This window comes from Gracilinanus agilis, chromosome 5 (genome assembly GCF_016433145.1).
Source record: "Gracilinanus agilis isolate LMUSP501 chromosome 5, AgileGrace, whole genome shotgun sequence".
Lineage (NCBI taxonomy): Eukaryota > Metazoa > Chordata > Mammalia > Didelphimorphia > Didelphidae > Gracilinanus > Gracilinanus agilis.
The window spans coordinates 134,851,577-134,874,813 of record NC_058134.1 but is presented as its reverse complement, the minus strand read 5'-3'; positions in this window follow the sequence as shown (position 1 = coordinate 134,874,813).

The following is a 23,237-nucleotide window of genomic DNA, read 5'->3' as shown; positions in this document are numbered from 1 at the left end:
AAAGTATTTTTTTCTTGACACCAAATCCAAAGATGGCGGGGGGAACAACTGTTTATAAGGTAAAAATAAATAATGGATGATTCAAACAGTATTTTGCAAAAGTCATAGGAAGACAAGTAGATCTCTCATATTCACCATTGATTAAAGGTAAGGGTGTAAATCTTTCACTAATTTCTGATATTTAGAAAGAAGAAAGCAGTTTAATATGATCATGAAAATTGATAAAAGTTAAAAATAATATGTTTGGGGGCAGCTGGGTAGCTCAGTGGAGTGAGAGTCAGGCCTAGAGACAGGAGGTCCTAGGTTCAAACCCAGCCTCAGCCACTTCCCAGCTGTGTGACCCTGGGCAAGTCACTTGACTCCCATTGCCCACCCTTACCACTCTTCCACCTATGAGACAATGCACCGAAGTACAAGGGTTTAAAAAAAATTAAAAAAATAATATGTTTAAAGAAATTACATGAAAGAACTCATCCCCAATATTTCATTTATTTCTTGATCTACATCTTGCAGTTGAATTAAAATTAAACAATTTCCTTGATTTTCCCCCCCAGATCTTCATAATCTGTGAGAATATACAGATTCTTTGTGTGTATACATATACATAATAAACCTACCTTTAAGCAAATATAAACCTGGACATGTAAACATATTCATAAATACATATGCATTGGTGCACACATATGTTCACATGCCATGCATTATAAATTCATATATATGTATATAAACCCTAATATTGCCAAAAAGGTTCATGTTTTTCCATCGTCACTCTTCCATACGTGTGTGTGTGCGGGAAGCGCTGTGTAAAATGTAATCCACCTGGTAACCCTTTGGAGCTTACAGAATTTGGGGGTTATAGTTTTTTTTCTAGCTTTGGCTGAGTTCCAAAAAGCTGTTAGAGGTTTTAGAATCTTGAGGAGAGGCAGTTGACTGGATCTTCCGTGAAGGGAGGAAGTCAATGAGCGAGCTCTTAGATCATCTAGCTTCAATATTGAAATTTAGCCGAGCATTGATAGATTTACTTAAGAAATTATTATTTTAGGTAGACCCTTTATATCTTCCTTTCCTAATACCACCCTGCCTTCCCTCCCTTACCTTAGTGGCTGTGGAGTTTATAAGGAGAGAAATTAGAGAGGAGTTAAATCTGTGAAGAGTTATCTAATTGATAGCATTATTTATAATTTAATCAAATCACCTTTATTCCCTTTAGATAGATTTTGTAAAACTGAGCAAGGCGGGTCCTTACTCAGATTCCATCTTTATTTCCCTTCCCCCACCTGAGGTTCCTGAGATAACTGATAGGGCTTTCCTTTAATCCACCTTCCTAACAACATCCTTCAAATAAATTAATCGTTTGTGTTTCAATAGTTCTATTTAGTGTAATTTGTCTGTTAGCTAACAAGAGGGAAGAAGAGGGAAAGAGAAAACATACTCTGGGTTTAGAGGGAAGCTGGGCATCCATCTTGAAGGAAGGTGTTACTTCAAAATAGGTCCCTTCCTGTGAAATTAACTAAAGCCTGTTTGTTAATTTCAGTCTAGTCTATTTCCTTCAGCTTGTGTTTGAGTCTAAGTCCCAGTCTGTAAGCCTGCTGTGTTAGCCTGTTTAGTTTAACTTCTTTCTCCCAAGAAAATCTCTGTTTCCCTTCTGTGTTATACTCCTGACTTCAGTCCTATTATACCCTGAATCTCCTTTAATCCCAGCCTACCTGTAGCCTAATTTATCCATTTACCAAGTCTCCAACATCCTCCTTTCAATTCCCTTATCCCAAACACCTTTCCTCAAATTACCCCATAACAAGAGTCAGTGTTAATATTCCCACTAATCCTTTCAAGTGGCTCTCAGTCCAATAAAATAAAAGCTCTGGCAATGCTACCAATTTGAAAAAATGAATCCAACATGGATTCAGCAAAGTACTATATGTGTCAGCTGATATCACAAAAATGAATCATTAAGTAGAAATTCATTGAATATCATAGAAATATAGATTTTGAGAGTTAGAAGGGAACTCAGCAGTCATTTAGTCCAGGGTTGCCTAACTCAAATAAAAATTGGGGCCATTTATCTATGTAACTATGTATCTATGTATCTATGTATCTATGTATTTATCCATCTATCCATCTATCTCTCCATCTATCTATCTATCCATCCAACTACCTATCATCTATCATCTATCTATCTATCTATCTATCTATCTATCTATCTATCTATCTATCTGTCTATATCNATCTATCTATCTATCTATCTATCTATCTATCTATCTATCTATCTATCTGTCTATATCTCTGTCTGTCTGTCTCTATCTTATCTATCTATCTATCTATCTGTCTGTCTGTCTGTCTATCATCTATCTATAGCTACAAGCTCCATATTAACAGATTTAAAATATAAAAAGGATTAATCTGCGAAGAGGCACAGAACCTTAGTCCTGGGACTTGCACCAAGCAACAGAACACAGTGAGCTTATATTGATTTTGGAGAATGGGGAGGGCTTGTGCCCTGTCACTCACTTGGCACCTGCACTAACCACAGTTGAAAATGAGAGAGCTACCTAGATGCAACACCCAAAGGCTTGGGTACTAGGAATAGCCTAGACATAAAAGGAGAAACTAAGTAAATAAAAAGAGTACTTAAGACTTGATTATATCAGCTAATCCTAACTGAAGTAATCTCATGGTGCTTGAGGATTCATGGTTCACTCTGGAACAAGGGTCAGTAAAGGGGTTTCTGGCAGGCTGGTTGTCAGGGAAAAGGGTTATTTTGAAGTTTCATAAAAGCATGTTGTCGGAATCAAAGGGCGACAAGTGACGAATGAATGCTTTAAAAAGAATAGTATCCCTCTCATTCTGCCTGTACTTTTTACACCCATGTGCACAGATTATATTGGCTTTGTCTAGAGATTTAGATGCAAAGTATGCTAGTAGGACTTGAGACTACGTTTTAAATGCTCAAGTAGAAAAAAAAATATTAGGGCAGAATTACAAAGACAGGTTTCTCCTTGCTTGGTCTTGAATTTTTGTGTACTCACTCCTCTTCAGTGAGTTAGCTGCAGCAAAAGGACACCAGAGACCATGAAAATAGGAGTTACAGAAGTGTCTATTTTCACCCAAGTCCAACTATAACCCATCAAAAGAGCTGAACACCAAATGTGATATTCTTTTTTTTTTTTTTAATGTAAAGACTGGTCTTGGCAGATGTGTGAATTGAATGTGTAGTGGGCGGTCCTTTGCCTATGTCCAGAATGTAAATCAAAGATATTTCTCACTCTCATCATGGAGAAGTAAAACTCAAGCTTCAGTTTCCTGGAACCCTGGCTTTTAATCAACTTATATTACCTGGGGACTCAGGTGATTAAGGAAAGTGGTTGGTATGCAGTTATTCAGTAAATATTTCATTATGCATTTTTTCCTTTGTATTATATATTTATGTATTATGCACATTTCCTTATTGAATCTATGCTGAGTCACAGAATTGTATTCAGTTAGGGATGTTTGTCTACTTATATAACAAATTGCATTATATCAGAATCACATGATTAAGACTCAGAAAATATGATGTCTGAAGACAAGATGTAGTTCAGGTGGCATGTGAGACTTGAAAGCTGACTTTTGATTGGGTAACCCCCTATGTACCTAGTTGATAAGATAATCCTATGAAGAGAAAGAATCCCAGCTCACATGAATGGTTATCCATTCTTTGAAAACAGAACACAATATTCCTTCAACAATCCTTTGTTGTGGTTAAGAGGGTTATTATCATGGGGTTCAGATCCCTTCTGCTGAATCAGTTCAGGTGAATGACTACTAACATCACCTGTTTTTTTAAGTATTCTAAAGTTGTTCTTCACTGTTTTGATGTGAAAACAGTGTACCCAAAACTTAATGCATCAAGTGGCATAATACAAAGCATAATCATGTTTTCAAGTTCAAATAACTAGATCTAAATTCCTGGTCTACCGCTTATCAGTTAAATCATCTTGAGCAAGTTTATCTAACTTCTTTGTCCCTCAGTTTCCTTATCTGTAAAAGGGGATGATATGTGTGCTATATGATGCATAGGAGTATCACAAGGATCAAATAAGCGGGCAAAAACACATAAATCATTAACTACTATAGAAATGTCTTTTAGTACTGTTTTTGAGAGTGTGAGACAAAGTCTTTTAATTTGTCAACAAGACAGCTTGCCTAGACTTTTTTTTTAAACCCTTAACTTCTGTGTATTGGCTCCTAGGTGGAAGAGTGGCAAGGGTGGGCAATGGGGATCAAGTGACTTGCCCAGGGTCACACAGCTGGGAAGTGTCTGAGGCCAGATTTGAACCTAGGACCTCCCTTCTCTAGGTCTGACTCTCAATCCACTGAGCTACCCAGCTGCCCTTTGCATAGACTTTTAAGGGGAAATCTAGAAGAATAATGGATCTATAAATCTGGAGAGATGGAGATCTTCCTTTTATTAGAAATAAAATTTGGCAGATTATATTTTTGTTTCATTTTGAGTAAATGATAAAATTAACTAAGATAGATATTTTGGCCAGCCAAAGATCAACCATTCATATCCCCTTATAAAAGATTATGGCAGCATTAAGTCTCCTCCCAGGCCTTCTTTCTTAGCTTCTAATGATTCATAAGATTTATAATAAGTTATTCTGGATGTAAGTTAAGGAGAATTCTAGAATATACTGAATATGGAGAGATCATCGTGGAAGTATAAAGTTGAGAGAATTAATTTATCTTTTTATGATTCTGACTTTTATGATTTTATACAGAAATGATTTTTTAGATGACAAATCTTCCAAATCAACATCTGTTATGGTCCATGACAGCTGAGCCCCAATCCTCCTACATTGCTTTAGATGACAAATTGTTTGCAAAAAAGATTTAAACCTAATAAGTATTTGGAGGACTTTATCCTATCTAAGTTTTATTGGAAATATTTTGGTACCTTTGCCAAGTTTTAAAATTTAGCATGAAGATTTGCAGTAATTAATCAAGGATTTAATCTGAGTTCCTCCCTTTCCAAAGGAGAAAATTCAAGTTTCAAATTTTATAATAGTCCCAACTTTTTCTATAGTTTTAATGGAGTGCAAATAATTCTCTCTTTTCCATTCCTTCAGCAGGCATTTGTAATACAGTAGTTCCAAAGAAAGAGAAGTGGAAACATCTATTTCTGGATTGCATAATGGCCCCTGATGTTTCTCAAGTGACATTTTATGTTATATAGCAGTTTTAGTGTATCTGGAATCACCAAACCAGAAGCCATGGCTCCTTTTATGCAAAGCTTTATCTTTTGTATCATTGAAAGACTGCTAGAAAGTTAATAATGACTCACAGATCAATGCCAAGCCCAGAGTAAAGGCTTCTCCCTCTCCACAGTTTGTAGAATTGCAGACTGTAATTAAACCCTTTCTTGCTTTCTTTCAGTATCCCACTAGAGTGCCTCATCATTTGCTGTGCGCCTTCCACACGATTATCATTTCTGCTGGTCTGCCAATTTTATTCTTTCCCTTAGGATAGGGTCTGTGTACAAAGGCATATGCTTCAAAGAACAAACTAGAACTGGAAACATCACGAACACCACAGAGGTTCGATATTACTCCAGAGTCCTGCGGAATACTAATATTGACTCAGAAGAGTAATGAATAATTAAACACAATTGGTATTGCTTCACACATTGTTCTAATGTCTTCAGATCTTATTCATAGAAAAAAGGAAGCTTTCAGGTAATCCAGGATTGGGATGACCTCCCTAATGATTCCTAGTTGGTAATTTCAATATTGGCCAGAAGAAATTATTTCCAAGTCACTAGGGTACAATAAATTTTCACATTTTGAGGATGGATAGGTATTTTAATTTCATCTAGTAATGTTCTTGTATTTTAGATAGTTGCCTGGCAACACTATTTTTAGTTCGCAAGAAATGTGTATCTTTGTAAATTAATGTCAGTGACAATAATGTTTCTGAGACCTTTACAAACCATTTTTTCCCAAGTTACTGAAATACAACTCAATTTAATAGTCATTTCTATAGCATTTACAAACCCAAAAGGGCAATTTTAAAGCATGAATCAAATTGTACTGGGGTGTTCTTATGCACTGTGGTGCAAGTGAAGAGGCACTTGATTGAGAGAGAAGAACTTTGGTTGAATATCAGTTATGCCCCCTCCTACTCATGTAATGGTTGGCAATAAAAACAATAACAATAATGTTTCTAGAGCACTTCAAGTTTTGTGAAGCATTTTTCATATATCATTTCATTTGATAATCTCAGCAATCTGTGAGGTTAGTTGCTAATACTATCTATTTTTATAGTTGGGGAAACTGAGGCTGAAAGTGGCCAAGAGACTTACTTATAGACATGGAGCCAGTAAATATCTGAGGCAAGATATTTTAACTCAAGCCTTCCTGACTCTATGTCTGGCACTCTTTCCATTGTTCACCACTGTGGACCTCAGCTCCCTCATCTATAAGATGAAAGGATTAGACTAAGGGTATCAAAGTGGATAGAGCACTGGATCTTGAGGCACAAATACCTGAATTCCAATCTAGACTGGAGCACTTAGTAGCTGAGAGTCCTTAGATAAGTCATTTAGCCTCTAGATCTGCCTCTGTTTTCTCAATTGTAAAATGGAGATAATAGCAGCATCTACCTCACAGGATCCTTTCAAGGATTAAAAGAGATAATATATTAAAGTCCCTGATACAGTACCTGGCACATAGTATTTGCTATATGAATGCTTACTACATTTTCCCCTTCCTTAGAGTTCTAAGTCTAAGGTTATACAATTTACAACACAGAATTTAACAACATATAGAATTATAGAAAATGGAAGAATGGTTACTTGAAGAAAAATGTTATTACTGAACAGAGAAACGGCTCTGCATGTATATATGTATGTACTTGTGCAAACTTTGCCATGGGGTTATATAGATTCTTTTTCCCCCTTCAATTATTATTTCTAAAATATTTTAGTAATGACTGATGACTTAGAGAGATTTGGAGGAGTTAGGAGAGGAATGAATGAATGAATGAATGAATGAATGAATGAAAATGCTGATTACAATATGTCAGACACTATGCTAAGCACTAGGGATAAACTTACAAAAAGGAGACAGTCCTTGCCCTCAAGGAACTTACATTCTAATAGAGACAACATATATAAGGGGGTAGAGGAAAGAGCATTTGTTCTGGAAAGTCAATGAATTGATTAGTTTCCATAGCACAGTTTGTTGATATGATGTTTCCAGAAGCAATGATAGCATTGATTCTATGACCATTCTCATAGCAAGAGATGGAAGTAGAGGAGAAACAAGAAGATGGCTATGAGTGCATAGTTGGATGGCATCAGAAGCAGTTTATCCAATGTGAGCCATATACTCTAATAAACTCTGACTAAACAAAACAGCTCCTTCTCAGAGAAGAAGTTTGAAAACTGAGTGGATTAACTACCCCAAAAGTTTGGTATCTGGAGATAGAGTTATATGTTAATCAACAAGAAAGAAGATAATTGGGGTGGATGGCTTTATGGAATATGACAGTTGAATGTGAAAATGAAATGGAAGTGTGTTGTTCTTTACCATGATATGTATAGGAGTTCAATCATACTATCTGGCAATGGTAGGAGTTATCTTTTAGATATATCATACATGCCAAGCAAAGCCCTGGTAAGTGAAATGGTGCAATTTCCAATTGTGTTTCAACTAAGACATTCACAATTTATAAAGTCATACCTTGTTCTAAAAGGTGGGACGCCTTTCATCCTAAGATAGGTATACATATTGTTTCTAAGATTCTTTTGATGTAAGGAACAACAAGATTAGGAAACTCCCTCTTACAAATAGTGCATTCTGCATTTATATTACAAAAGCAGACCTAATTTAATTTAATATTGAACTTAGAATTTCAAGTAAAGTGAATAACTAAGATACTGAGGCATTGGATTCTTTTTCTGCATTGATAAGAATAATGAGAAAAAAGGACATCTGAAAGTTGAAAGCAATTCTAAACTGTTGACTTTAATGATTAAAATAGTTGTGAACTAAGATTTTTCCACAGATAGGCTAATTTCTTATTACATAAAAATTCTCCTTTCCGAGTTTTCTTTTTAAAACAGTTTGAAAAACTTCCTTAAAAAGGTTTAGGATTAGATGGATTCACAAATGAATGCTACCAAACATTTAAGAATTGAATAATTTCAATATTAAATACATTATTTTCCTATTATGAATCAAATATGATATTGATACATGAACCAGGAAGAGCAAAACAGAGAAAGAAAATTATAAACCACTTTTATTAAGGAATATATATGAAAATATCCTAAAGTAGCTGTCAGACTATATATCAAAGAATATTCATTGTGAACAAACAGATTTATATTAGAAATGCAGGTATCATTTAATATATGAAAAACTATCAACATAATCAACTATATTAACAACAAAAGTAATAAAATTATTTTACTATATCACTGAATGCAAAAAACCTTTGATAAAATACAATAGTGATTACCAAAAACTTTGAAAAGCATAGGTATGAATGCAATTTTTCTTAAAATGATATGAAGCATCTATGTAAAATCATTAGCAAATATTATTTGTAATAGGAATAGGCTAGAAACATTCTCAGTGAGATCAGGGGAGAAATCAGGATGCTCATTATCACCAATATTATTTAACATAACATTAAAAATTCTAGCAATACTAGTAAGAAAAGAAACAATTGAAGGAATCAGAATGGGCAAAGTAATAAAACCATTTCTTTTTGCAGATGATATGATGATAAACATGGAAAAACAGAGATTTAATTTAACAAGATTTTTGAAACTATCAATAATTTTAGCAAAGTAGAATACAAAATAAACCTATATCAATCATAAGCATTTTAATATATTTTATATATATCATATATTACTTTTTTAATATATTACTAACAAAGTCTTTTAAAAAGAGATAGGTAGAAATACTCCATTTAAAATGACCATAGATAGAATATCTGGTAGTATACCTGCCAAAACAAATCCAGGAATCATTTGAAATTAATTATAAAATACTTTTTATTCAATGAAGTCAGATCTAAATAATTGGAGAAATAAGGATTATTCAAAGATAGGGAGAACTAATATAAATAAAATGAAAATTCTAACTAAACTAATATAGATATTCAATAACAAATTACCAAAAATCATCTTATTGAGCTAGAAAAAACAATAAAAAATCAATTTGGAAGAACAAAAGTCATGAAATATCAAAACAATTCATGAAAAATTATAAAGGAAAGAGGATTAGCAGTACCAGTTTTCAGCTGTATTATAAAGTAGTAATTATCAAACTACCTGGCAGTAGCTAAAAATAGAAAGGTAGGTCAATGGAAAAAAAAACAGACTTACAAAAAACAGTAGTAACATTTTGTATTTGACAAATATATAGATCCAGGGTATTGAGATAAGAAATCACCATTTGGTAAAAATTGTTTTAAAAATGACATAATTGGAAGTAGTTTGGCAGAAACTAGATATAGACCAATATCATATTATTATTCATTTAGATATGATCAAAATGAATACATAATATAGACAAAAGAGATGCCATCAGCAAATTAGAACAGGGAAAATATTATCTATTGGATTTATGTTTAGGAGAGGAATTTATGAGAAATAAGAGATGTGATGAAATATGAATAATTTTGATTAGATTTAATTGGAAAGGTGTTCTACGAATAAAAAAAAATGTTGCCAAGATTAGAAGAAAATTAGAAAATTGGGGGGAAATGTTCAAAACAGATGGTCAAAAATCTTATGTCTAAAATATATAGAAAATCTTTTTCATATTTATGGGAATAAGAGCCATCTCCCAATTAATAAATGAGTAAAGATATGAAAAATTTTGGATAAAGAAATAAAAGCTATATACAGGTGTACGAAAAAATACTTTAAATCACTGCTGATTAGGGAAATACAAATCCAAACAATTCTGAGGGATCATCTCATATCCATCACATTGGCTAAAATGACAAAAGAAAAAAATGACCAACATTGGAGGTTATATGGAAAAGTGGGGACACTAATATACTGTTGGTGCAACTGTAAACTGATCCAACCATTTTAGAGAGCAAATTAGAATTATGTCCACAGTGCTATAAAAATGTATATTGCCTTATGCCTAGCAGTGGTATTGTTGGGATTATTTCCCAAGGATATCAGGGAAAAAGGAAAACAACCTACATATTCTCTTTATGATGGCAAAGAACTAAAAATCAAAGGGATGTCAATTAATTGGGGAATGGCTAAACAAATTGTGATATATGATTTTGATGGAATATTACTGAATCATAAGAAAAATGAGCAGATTAATTTAAAAAATTTGGAAAGGAATACATGAAATGATAAAGAGTGAAATTAGAAGACCCAAGAGAACATTATATACAGTTTCAGATTTAATATTTGAAGAATAACTTGTGAATATTCATTTCTAGAGAATAAGCTGTAAAATGGAAACCCAAAAGTCACAATCTCTATATCCATTTCTATTTGCTAGATGATATCTTCTATGATTTGGGAATAGAAGAGAAAGGTTGAGATACCTAGAAATAAATTCCACTAATAAAAATAAATAAATAGAGGGCCAGGCTTGAAGTCAGGAATACTCATCTTTTCTTTTTAATTTTTATTTAAAATATTTTTCCATTGTCACATGATTCATGACCTCCCTCCACCTCTCCTTCCCTCTCTCAAAGCCAACAAGCACTTCCACTGGACTATACATGCATCCTTGTTCAAAACCTATTTCCATGTTATTCATATTTGCAGTAGAGTGATCCTTTAACGTCAAAATCTTAATCACATCTCTATTGAATTACATGATCAAGAATATATTTTTCTAATGCATTTCTGGTTCCATAGTTCTTTTTCTGGATGTGCATAGCATTCTTTCTCCTAAATTGCTCTGGATTATCCTGGGTCATTACATTGCTATGGGTAGAAAAGTCTATTATATTCGATTTTGCCACGGTGTATCAGTCTCTGTGTCCAATGTTCTCCAGTTCTGCTCCTTTTGCTCTGCATAAAATCCTTGAGGTTGTTCCAATTCACATGGAACTCCACCATTTCTTTATTCCTTTCAGCACAATAATATTCCATCACCAACAGATACCATAATTTGTTCAGCCATTCCCAAATCGAAGGACATTCTCTCATTTTTCCAATTTTTTGCCATCACAAAGATCATGGCTATAAATATTTTTGTTTCAGTCTTTTTACTTATTACAGGAAGACTCATTTTCCTGAAAGCAAATCTGGCTTCAGACAATTAATAAAAAATGCCTTGAAAATCCTTGCACATCTTTTGTGTGGATTTAATATCAATCGAATATTTCTTTTTTCTTAAAAAGGTAAGTTTTGAAAATCCATTTCATTCCCTGATCTCACACCCAGTCTTTGATTGGGTGCCTGTGCATACTATGGGAGGAAAATAGAGACCTTTTGGCTCCCTGGTATTATAAAAGATGCTAACCTCTTGTCCCATGTGATTCCTGGCATCTGATAAATTGGCCTCCAACCTGGACTGAGGTCAAGTCTGTCCAACAAGGGTGACCCAGAAGGAGTGACATCACCAGAGTTTTAAGTTAGGGATTTGAGGAAGTGGCAAGCTTCTTGGTCTGACAAATTGCATGGTGGAGAATCTCCTGTGTGGTCGCAGGCTAGGAAGCAGCATCCTGGTCTTTTGACTTCTCTTGGTTCAGTCTTTCTTGGCTAATGGACAGAGACATAAGTGGCAAACTCAGATTAACAAGGGCAGTCAGGTGACTATAGACTTTTCTCTCCAACTTGTTTTAGCTATCTAGTAAATAATTATAAATTAATATACAGTCTAATTTTAATTTTAAATGTTAATTCTAACAGTCTACTGCACTAGAAGCTATTTGTATACTATTAAATCTCCTCTATAGTAAGTAAAAAGTTGTGAACTTAAAGGTGGCAGTCTGAGAGTAAAATTCAATCAGTCAATCAATAAACTTTCTTAAGCATATACTGAGTTCCAGGTGCTGTGCAAAGTGCTTGTGATTCAAAAGAGGCAAAAGATAGTCCCCTCTGAAAAGAGCTCATTATTTAAATAACTGTGAAATTTGGACTTTGAAAAGTGTTCATTTGACTCCAATTAGCTCTTGCAGTTTATGCTTTTTAAAAGTTTATAAATGAAAATGAACTTTTGTCTTTTTCCCTATCAGAACTAGGATTTCAGTATTATATATATTTCTCCTCCTTGGGAGAAAAATATCTAGCAATTCACATGCTCTATAATTTATAGTCTTAGAGCATGGGGCATTGAGAGGATAAGTGAGAGAGAGGGCACTACCAGCTAAGGAGAGGCAGGAAAGAAGTCTGGGGATATTTCAGGTAAAAAATAAACCTTGAACTTAGTCTTGAAAAAAGTATGTGGTTTTCTAAGGCAGAAGTGTTTTCCTGTCATTGAAATAACTAAAGCAAAGTTATAGCAACTTGAAATAAGAGGAAAGGTCAATTTGATGGTATCATAAAATGTAGACTGAGAATTAATATATAAAGATATATGAAGACCAGGTTGAAAAAGTCTCTAAAATACATGTAAAAGAATTAATATTTTTTTTCTTAAAGCAATCGATGAATGGAATCAATCAGAAAGAACAGAATATGTAATAAAGGGGGAAAGGTGAAACTATTAGAATTAATTGAATAGAGGAGCAATATAGTCAATGGGGAGCCAGATGATACAGTGAATAGAGGACCAGGCTTGGAGTCAGGAAGATTAATTCTTCTGAAATCAAATCTGTACTCAGATACTTACTACCTGTGTCATCCTGTGCAAGTCACCTAATTTGTTTGCTTCACTTTCCTCATTTGTAAAATGTTTCTGAATAGGAAATGGAAAATCACTCCAGAATCATTGTGAAGGATACCCCAAATAGGATCACAAAGAGTCAGACATGACTGAACAACAACGACTTGGTCAAACCAATGACTTAGAAGAATCACTTTGTCAACTCTATGTAGGATGGATTGGTTTAAAGAAAGATAAAGCATCTTAGAAGGCTATTTCATCAGCCACGGTATAAGGTAATAATGACGTAGTGATTATATGACTTAGTGAGAAAGGAATAGTTGTGAGAAATGACATAATAATTGAAATGTAGTTTTTAGTTTTATTTCAGATGAGGTTAAAAGTGAGAGGTTAAGATTCATTATACGTTTGTGAAATTGGAAAGCTGGCATTGCCTTTGAGAGAAAAAAGAAAGAAGAATGAAAATGGTTGAGTGCAGAAGGAAAACAATGACTTCTATTTTGGACATGATGAGGGCAAGAAGTCATCTAAAAGTCATCAAGTTTCACCTATGTAGTTGTAGAAAATGTTGGACTGAAACTGAAGTGAGTTGGACTCATTCTCTGTTTATCACTTAGCACTATTTTAGGACAACCCCAGGTATAAATCACTTCTCTCCCTCATCTCCTGTGACCTCCTTAACAAGTGGTTATATCTTTCTTTTCCCCATATTCAGGTTTAAAACAATAAACAATGGTCAAATCATCTCTGTCATGATCCTAGGATGGTGCCAGGAAGAGGTGTCAATCTGCTCTGGCTACTTGTCTTAAGATCACCATTCTTGTAACTTCTTGAGAAAAATCCCTCTCCCTGTCTTTGGTCCTATGTATGCACTGTCTCATTAGAATGTGGCTTGTCTCACCTTAACTACAGAGATTATCTCTCACTTTCCTATTTATATTCTTAGAATTTAACATTGCACTTGGCACATATATGCTTAATCAGTGCCTTTTAAAATTGATTCATGCATCCTTAGGATTCTGATTCTTTTTCTACATCTATAAATTGTAGATTCAGGTATCTAAAAGATACCTCGGTAGCAATCACCAAATAAATCTACCGCTAGCTAGGTTTATGTCCAATTTATCCCAATCAGATGTTTTACTCCTATATTTTGTAAAAGTTTCTCAGAAATACAGATTGAATTTTCTACTGGTATTTATTTTAGTGGTTAATCTCCTATGCAATTCAGAAAGTCTTCCTGATATTTAACAGTACTGCATTATATTTCTGCAATAAAAATAATTATCCCTTCTACTGAGGAATGGAGAACAATTATTCTTTACCTGCTCCTTACTTTCCTCTTCTCTCGTATAAACAAGTTTAAATTCTGTAACCTAAATGTAAAAAAAATCTATTGGAATCTCTAAGATTTTTATTTTTATTTGGACTATCCTCAATATTTTTATAAGCTGTCTCAGATGAAAGAAACTCAGGCTGAGTGGCATTCTAATGTGGTTTGACTAACTCAGAATAAATTGATAGGTTTCTTTTCCCTCAATCTCTTATTGATCCATAATAACAATGTTTGTTCACTTACCTACATACTTTTAAGTTTTATAAGTGGTTTCCCTCTCCCCAATAATAATTCTGTGAGACAGGTAATATGAGTGCCTGTGTCAAGTTCAGTGTTCAACCAACTGACCCAAAATCAGGTGTCCTAGCTTAAAATCCTTCTCTCCTAGATACACACCCAGTGCCCTTTCTATTCTACAATTCAGCCTCTTATTGAGCAATCATTGTGTGTTCAACTGCTAATTATATTATCTCAGGATCATTGAAGTTTTAGTAGCAGTTGTTGGGAATAGCACTAATGTCAGAAGGAAAAAAGAAAAAACGAAAGAAAGCAGAGTATCTTTTGTTTCATCCACCCAGGCTCCCACTGTTTCCCTTTTCAGTACGCCTCTTTCAAGTGCCTGATATTTGGCCTTTTTTCTCATCATCTCTCCATATTTTTTCCCAGGAAAAAATCTGACACAGGATTGTACAGTGGAGGAGAGTGTTATGGCTTTAGAATCAGGCAATTTTTATCTCTGCCCTTTATTAGTTGTGTGACATTGGATAAATCACTTAAACTCCCTGAGTCTCAGTTTCCTCACTTGTAAAATGAGATAGTTGAGCCAGAAGGCTTCTAACAACCTTCTTCCTCTAAAACTTTGATCCTATCATGTACTCTCACATCAAGGTGCAAATGACTAACAATGCCTCTAAGTGTCTCATCTTCTAAAGGTGAAATATAAAGGAATGGAGGTGTTTAAGAACTAGCCAGGGCACACAATAATACACAGGTATTACAAGGGCAATGTCCTTGCTCTTCTGAAATCACATCACATAATCCACTTTTTCATATGATCTACCTTTAAAACAATGCACAGCATTCACTGTTATATCTCTCCCCTTATGTACAAAGGAATAAAAAAAGGACTGATAATTTGTATAATATTTCCTTTCTTCTTTGTAAAATATACTGGCAGAATTGATGACTTTCTACACTGCATTTCTTTTAAACTGTCTATTTTCTTGCTTTTGCATGCTTGATCTTATCCCTATCTAATTGTGCTATTTACTTTGTGATTCTACCTTCTTTCTTATTTTGAAAGTATCATCTTTGCAACTGCTTTATTGTTGAATTTCCTGAATTTTTTTCAAGTCACTGTTGACAGTTTTAAGGTTAAATATCCTATTTGGATTTCATAATTACTTAGATTTCACAATTAATTCAAGGATGAACAGTTACTTTGGAAATAACTACAGCCTTAGACTTGACAATTCATCCAAGGCCCTTATAAACTCACAAATTCAAAAACTTTTTGGAGGCTTAGTATATCTCCAGTGAATAGACCTGCAGTTTTAGAAGTGCTATTTTTATTTTACGGGTTTATCACCTGTTTTCCAATCAAATCATTCTTCCCTGAGTTAGAAGCCTAGCAAGACTCCTACCTGAACTTTTACTCAGGACACAAAGTGATTTGTTACCTTGATGAGGATAACAGTGTAACAAAGAAAAATAAATTGATCACTAAGTGTTCATGGTCCTTCTCAAGAATGGTGATGAATTAGATAATTGCTTTCAAAATAGGGTTTTTTTTGTCTATACTTAACCTCTGCTTTAGCATTATTAGACAGTTGCTCAATCTTGATGCATAATATTAATTAAGGAAATACAATTAAGCTTGATATTGATGTTGAGGAACTCATGTAGGTGGTTGAATGATTGGACTGTATAGATTTGCCAATGAAATATGAGCGAGTGATCTGAAATGTATTATAATATGTAGTAGGAGAAGGGAAGATGTGAATAAGAAAAAGCCAGTTGGTTAAGCTTGAAAGTATGAAATTGGAAAGAAGTCCCAAAGTCAGGCCAAACATTTAAACTATCCTATGAGGAAGTCTGAATTCTTGAGAAATGGTAAATGAGCACTTTTGTAATTTTATACTAATATTAAATACATGGTCTTTGAAGGTGAATTAGGACATTTCAATCTCAGGTGAAGTATTAGGAATGCCTTATTGCTCAAGCCCAAAATAAATCAAAATCTCAGGTCAGGAAGAGAAATCAAAAGCAAATGTGATGCCACAGTTAAGAAAATAGTTGCTTGATTGTAACAATATTAAAATTTTTATCTTCCCTTTTCCCCATAGAAAAACAAGCCTTCTCTCCCTACGTTGGCAGAGTAAGCTATGAACCTAGTCTTACTTTCATAATCCGTACTGACAGCAAAAAGGTAGGACTCGACAAAAAACAACAGCCATCACTGAGGCACCACTAAGCTGCCAGAGTCCTTCCTGGTTTTTTTTTTAATCATTATTTTACTCAGGGGCCTATTTATAGTATCAACAAAGAAAGAATGCCATGTCCTGCCTCACAGTCCACACTGAGTACTGAATACTAACAAAGGATGAATACTCTATATCTAGCAAACCTGTCCTATTACTCCTCTTCCAATATCCTTAATTATTCTAAAGGAAATAGTGAGGCAGAGCATTCCCTAAGCTTGAAGTTACTTATTGGCACTTACTACCTCTGCTACCTTGGAATCTTCTTACCTTCTTTGGATGTTACCTGTATCATTCAAAAATGAAGCGGTGGATTAGATGACCTCTAAGATCCCCTTCAGATCTGGATCTATAAAATCAACCTGTTTCATCATCTGAAGTAGCAATTGTCAGAACTATGGAAGGGATGCACCTGTTCCTGCTCTACCTGTGCCATCTCTTCCTTAGCTTCTGCATCCCCTTCCTCCTTCTCATATCCCTAGAAGCTTCAGGCTCCTAGAATGTGGGAAATGTCTATAATACAAACAAATAGTCTTGATAATATGCAAAGAAGTTCAGTGGTTGGGGTGGAATGTTTCTGGTGTATGTGTAGATAGCTTCCAATTTCTAAGATGGTGTCATCCATGTGAAAGGCACTAAGGAGCTGTTTCTGGGAAAATGAAGGACAGGATTCTGAATATTCTGTGTTTTCCTATCACATGTCTGGGAGGAGCCTCTTTTGACTGATTATATAACCATAACAATTAGAATCTTCAAAACCTTGGGACAGAACCTCTCAGTGCTTTTGCAACATTTGCATGTAAAAGGGGAGGTGACTTTATGACTATATCATGAAGAAGGGAAGCCCTTTGGATCTTCACTAAGCCATATTTTTCCTGAGAAATGGGTGTTGAGCAGCAAGAGCAAATTTGGACTTGAAAGATTTTGGACTTGAATTCACAATGGAATGTAGAATTTAAGCTATGTAAAAAACCAGTCTTCCCATGTTCCCAAGGCCAACATGATTTAGGGGAAATTATATTCAAAGGTTTGAAGGGGAATATTTATTATTACTATGTATTTAAAATAAAATCTAATCCGATTTAAGTGATTAAATTTTATGGAAATACTAAGTAGTATATACCAGCCCCCAAAGTAGAAGGGCAACATAGCAAATGAGGGGACAAGGTGATGGCAGAAAAAAGGAGTCCCCCCTCCCAATCCCTTCAGAGTATGTGAAAATCAATGTGGAGGAGGGTACAAAATCATTTATAGGCCTGGTCTTTAGAGAATGGGGCTAGAGTCAACCCACTTACAGAATCATAGATCTTCTGTGGTAACCATTTTTAGGGCTGAAAAGGACACCAAAATTCTATTGATAACATGATCCAATCATGATCTATTTGTTTTTCATGCTAATGTTATGCTTTCACTCAATAATCACATTAATTAGGTAATGGGATTCCTTCTCATTCTGCTTGTAGACTATCAAGATTGCAGCTTAAATATCATCATTGTGTATATAGCTGTTGGAATGAAAATTCTCTCATATTAGAATTTGAGCTCATTCATGTACAAAAATATTTATAGCTGTGCTTTTGTGGTGGCAAAAAACTAGAAAACAAACAAATGCCCTTCAATTGGGGAATGGCTGAACACATTGTGGTATCTGTTGGTGATGGAATCCTATTGTGCTCAAAGGAATAATAAACTGGAGGAATTCCATGTGAATTGTAATGACCTCCAGGAATTGATACAGAGTGAAAGAAGCAGAGCCAGAAGAACATTGTACACAGAGACTGATACACTGTGGTAAAATCGAATGTAATTGACTTCTCTACTAGCAGCAATGCAATGACCCAAGACAATTCTGAGGGATTTATGGAAAAGAACACTACCCACATTCAGAGGAAGAACTACAGGAGTGGAAACACAGAAGAAAAACAACTACTTGAACACATGGGTTGATGTGGACATGATTGGGGATGTAGACTCAAAACAACCACCCTAGAGCACTTATCAATGATATGGAAATCAGCCTTGATTGATGACACATAAAGAAACCAGTGGAAATGTGCATCAGCTACAGGGTTGGGGGGAAGGGCACTTTGGGAGGTGGAGGGGAGAGTAAGAACATGAATCATGTAACCATGGAAAAAAATTTTCTAAAAATAAAATTTGAAATGGAAAAAAAAGAATTTAAGCTCATTGAGGAGAGGGAATTTTTTTTTTTTGTTTTCTGTTGTATATATAGCACTTAATACACTATAGTGTATATAGCCTGTAGTACATGTTTAATAAATACTTGTTGATGATTTTACATGACTTACACAACCAAAGAAAATAATGTGTTAATAAGCAGGAGCATTAATCCTGGTGGGGAGGAAAGGTTTTATTTACCAATATAAATGGGAGTAATACTCCCTGATGACTGCAGCAAAAGCTTAGCAAAAAGCCAATTTAAAGCTAAATTCTTAGGGAATTGTTAGGTCAATTCTTTGGTTTTTATTTGGCGTTCTCTTCTTCTTCCATCTCTCAGCATTTGGCAAATGTAAACCTGCTTATATTTTTAAAAAATCTAAAGTATTTTTAAAAATTCATCATAAGGGTGGTGGTAAGATGTGGGCAATATATAATCAATTTTATTGATTTATAAAATTAAATTCAATGAAATTGGAAGCAAAGAATGTCAATGAGGAATTAGGAAGAAGTATGTAATGTGGAAGATAGGGAAGGAAGAGAGTAGAAGTATAAGGGCAAAGAAAAATAATTACCTATGCCACTAAATCATAGAATTCATAGAAACTATTGATGTTTTGAGGAGACACACATTGAAGTAGAGTGGATAGGAAGCAAGTTTCTGATTCTTGGACACCTGAGCTCAAGTACTTTATCTGACACACATAGACTAGTGTAACCTGAGTCAAGTCACTTAGCTACCTTAATGATAGGAAAGCACTTCTGCCTTGGAGAATCATGTACTTCCTTTAAGACTAATCTGAAGCTTAATCTTTTACATGGTCTTCCCCAACTTCTTTCTTTCTCTTAGCTCTTAGGGATCCCTCTTTTGCTATCATGTATGTTTAAAAATTATTCTATATAGATCTATATACATACATGTCATCTACTCAGAAAAAAAACAAAAAACAAGGAATATACCATTTTTTATTTGTGTCCTCAGTACCTAACAATGACCTGAGCACATAGGAGGCTATTAAATTACATAGTGGACAGAGATCTGCAGTGATGTAAGTTAGGAAAACTTATATTCAAATTCTTCTTCAGACACTTAAGGAAACAATTTAATATTTTTCAACCTCCTTTTCCTCATCTCTAAAATAGGAATAATAATGGCACCTGTTTTACAGTTGTGAGGATCATGAGATAATATATGTAAAATACTAAGTAAATTTTAAAATCCTATATAAATGTGAACTATATAAATATTATGTAGAGTGAAAATGCAACAAAGTGACTTCCGGGTTAAGATGGAGGCAGAGTAAAAAGCAGCTGCTTAACCTCTCCTAACCCACACATACAGGACTCCTCAAGAAGACATAAAAACAAATCCAGACGAAGGGACCCCACAACAGGGTGCAGCATTGAAGGTACGTGGAATCAGGGCATTTCCAAGCAATAAAGGGCTGAAACAGCTTTCACTAAAATGCAAGCTGAGCAACCCCATCCGCCCCACACATCACCTACAGTGCCAAAGCCAGCACAAAAGACTTAGAGCACGTTTGGGGCACCCATTAAGTGTTTAACAGCTACCTGGGGTCACCAAGCCCTGCTCTTGAGAGCAGCAAGACTTAAGACCCCAAGAGGCTAAAGAACATGCGGACTTTGAACACAGACCCTGAGCACAGCCTCAGTCGCTTCAGCAGATGTGGATCCTGAGCACAGGCCTGGACCTTGAGTGGGGACCCAGTGCAGATGGGTGCATGACTGTGGAAGCGGCACCCTGAGACTGTTAAAGGAGCTTTGGGCAGAGGAACCAGCAATGAGACCACCAGGAGGCTTGACCCTGAGAACAACTAGACCTGTGATCTCAGGAGCCTAAAGAGCACAGACAGATGCTGGGCATGAGGATAAAGCTGAGAGGGTTCTGGGCTTACAATGGCAAGCCAGAGACAAGAACCCCAGAAGAGAAAGATCAAGAAGAAATCCTTAATACTCGACAATTTTTACACAGAAAAAATCCAAACAACAGAGCAAACAGCAGAGGACAACAAACAAGTAATCATATCCAAACCTTCCCCCCCAAAAATGAAAACTGGTCACAAGCTATTGAAGAATACAAATCTGAGATTATGAGAAAGATGGTAGAGAACTGGCAAGAAAATAACAATTTAGAAGGCAGAATTTCACAGTTAGAAAGTGAGGCTCAGAAATCAAATGAATTGATAAACAAATTAAAGACCAGAAATGACCAGCTGGAAGCCTTGAAGAACCAAACAGGTCAGATTCAAAAGGAAAACCAAAAGATTATAGCCGAAAACTAGTCTCTAATTGGCTAGAATTAAGCAATTAGAAAAAAGATGCCCCCAAATCAAAAGAATTAATAAGCAAATTGGATACCAAAATCAAACAGCTGGAAAACAGGATAAACCAAATTGAAAAGGAAAATCAAAAGAATATAGCAGACAACCAGTCTCTATAGAGAAGAATTGGGAAAGTAGAAGCCAATTCTCTCTCAAGACAACAAGAACAAATAAAGCAAAGTCAAAAGACTGATAAAATAGAAGGAAACATGAAATATCTCACTGAGAAATTGGCAGATCAAGAAAACAGGTCTAGAAGAGATGATCTAAGAATTATTGGTCTTCCTGAAAAAGCAGAAATTAATAGAAATTTGGACTCCATACTAAAGGAAATTATTCAGCGAAATTGCCCTAAAGTCCTACAAAAAGAGGGTAATATAGACATTGAAAGGATCCATAGATCGCCTTCTACACTTAATCCTGAAAAGACAACCCCCAGGAATATAACAGCCAAATTCAAGAACTTCCAAGTAAAAGAAAAAAATTTAAAAGAAGCCAGAAAGAGACAATTCAGATATCAAGGGGCACCAATCAGGATCACACAGGATCTGGCAACCTCCACACTACAAGACATCAAGGCTTGGAATATGATATTCAAAAAGGCAAGAAAACTGGGTCTACAACCAAGGGTCACCTACCCATCAAAACTGACTATACTTCCAGGGAAAAGTATGGGCATTCAACAAGATAGAAAATTTCCAAGTATTTGCACAGAAAAGACCAGGACTAAATGGAAAGTTTGATATCTAACCACAAAAACCAAGAGAAACATGAAAAGTTAAATAAGAAACAGAGGGGAAAGAAAGAAAACTCTTATTTTTAAAGTGGCCTCTCTATGGGCTTCAATAAGATATAATTATTTGTATTCCTATATGGAGAAATGTTATGTGTAATTCTCTGTAGTGAACTCTATTCACTACTATAGTATCCACTATTATATTAATTAGAAGAATTATTCATAGGGAGAGGTTGGAGTACTAAATGATGTAAGATGATAAAGGGGTGGGTGGGAAAGAGGGGGGGGTGAATAGTAGAGGACACTAAGAGAAACCTGAATGAATAAGAAAAATAGGATATTCTCTTACACACAAAGAGGGCATGGGAAGGGGAGGGGATGAATACTATTATAAGAAAGAGAGGAAGAGAGCATTAAGAAGTAATATTTAAACCTAACTCTCAGTGGAATTAACTCTGAGAGGGAAGAGTAGATATATCCATTGAGATATGGAACTCTATCTAACCCTACTGAGAAAGTCAGAAGGGATAAACCAAGGGGAGCAGAGGAGTGGGAAGGTCAAAAAAGGGAGGGAAGCATAAGGGAGAGGAAATTCATTAGGCCTTAAAAATAAAAAGAGGGGAACAACAAGGGAGGGGGTAGAAAGGGTAAATCAAGGGAGGGGACAAGGGTTACTGGTTTAAAACAAATCACTGGTTTAAAAGGACATAGTCTAAGAAGAAGGGGTAGAACTAAGAGAGGATACCAAAATGTTGGGGAATACACGACTGATAATTATAACTCTGAATGTGAATGGGATGATTGATTATACTGAATTGGAAGGCTTTTGTACAAACAAAAACAATGCAACCAGGATCAGAGGGGAAGCAACAAATTGAGAAAGAATCTTTATGGCAAAAGACTCTGACAGGTGTCTAATTGCTTAGATATATGGGAAGTTAAGTCAATTGTATAAGAAATCAAGCCATTCCCCAATAGATATATGGGCAGACATGAGTGGGCAGTTTTTGGATGGAGAAATTGGAACTATCGGTGAGCACACGAGAAAGTGCTCTAAGTCTCTAGTGATTGGAGAGGTGCAAATCGAAGCAATGCTGAAGTATCACCTCTCACCTAGCAGATTGGCTGAGATGAGTGTAGGGGAGACTAGTGAATGTTGGAGGGGATGTGGCCAAATTGGGACATTGATGCATTGTTGGTGGAGTTGTGAACTGATCCAGCCATTCTGGATGGCAATTTGGAACTATGCTCAAAGGACTATAAAAAGAATACCTGCCCTTTGATCCCGCCATACCATTGTTGGGTCTGTACCCCAAAGAGATCATGGATAAACAGACTAGTACGAAAATATTTGTAGCC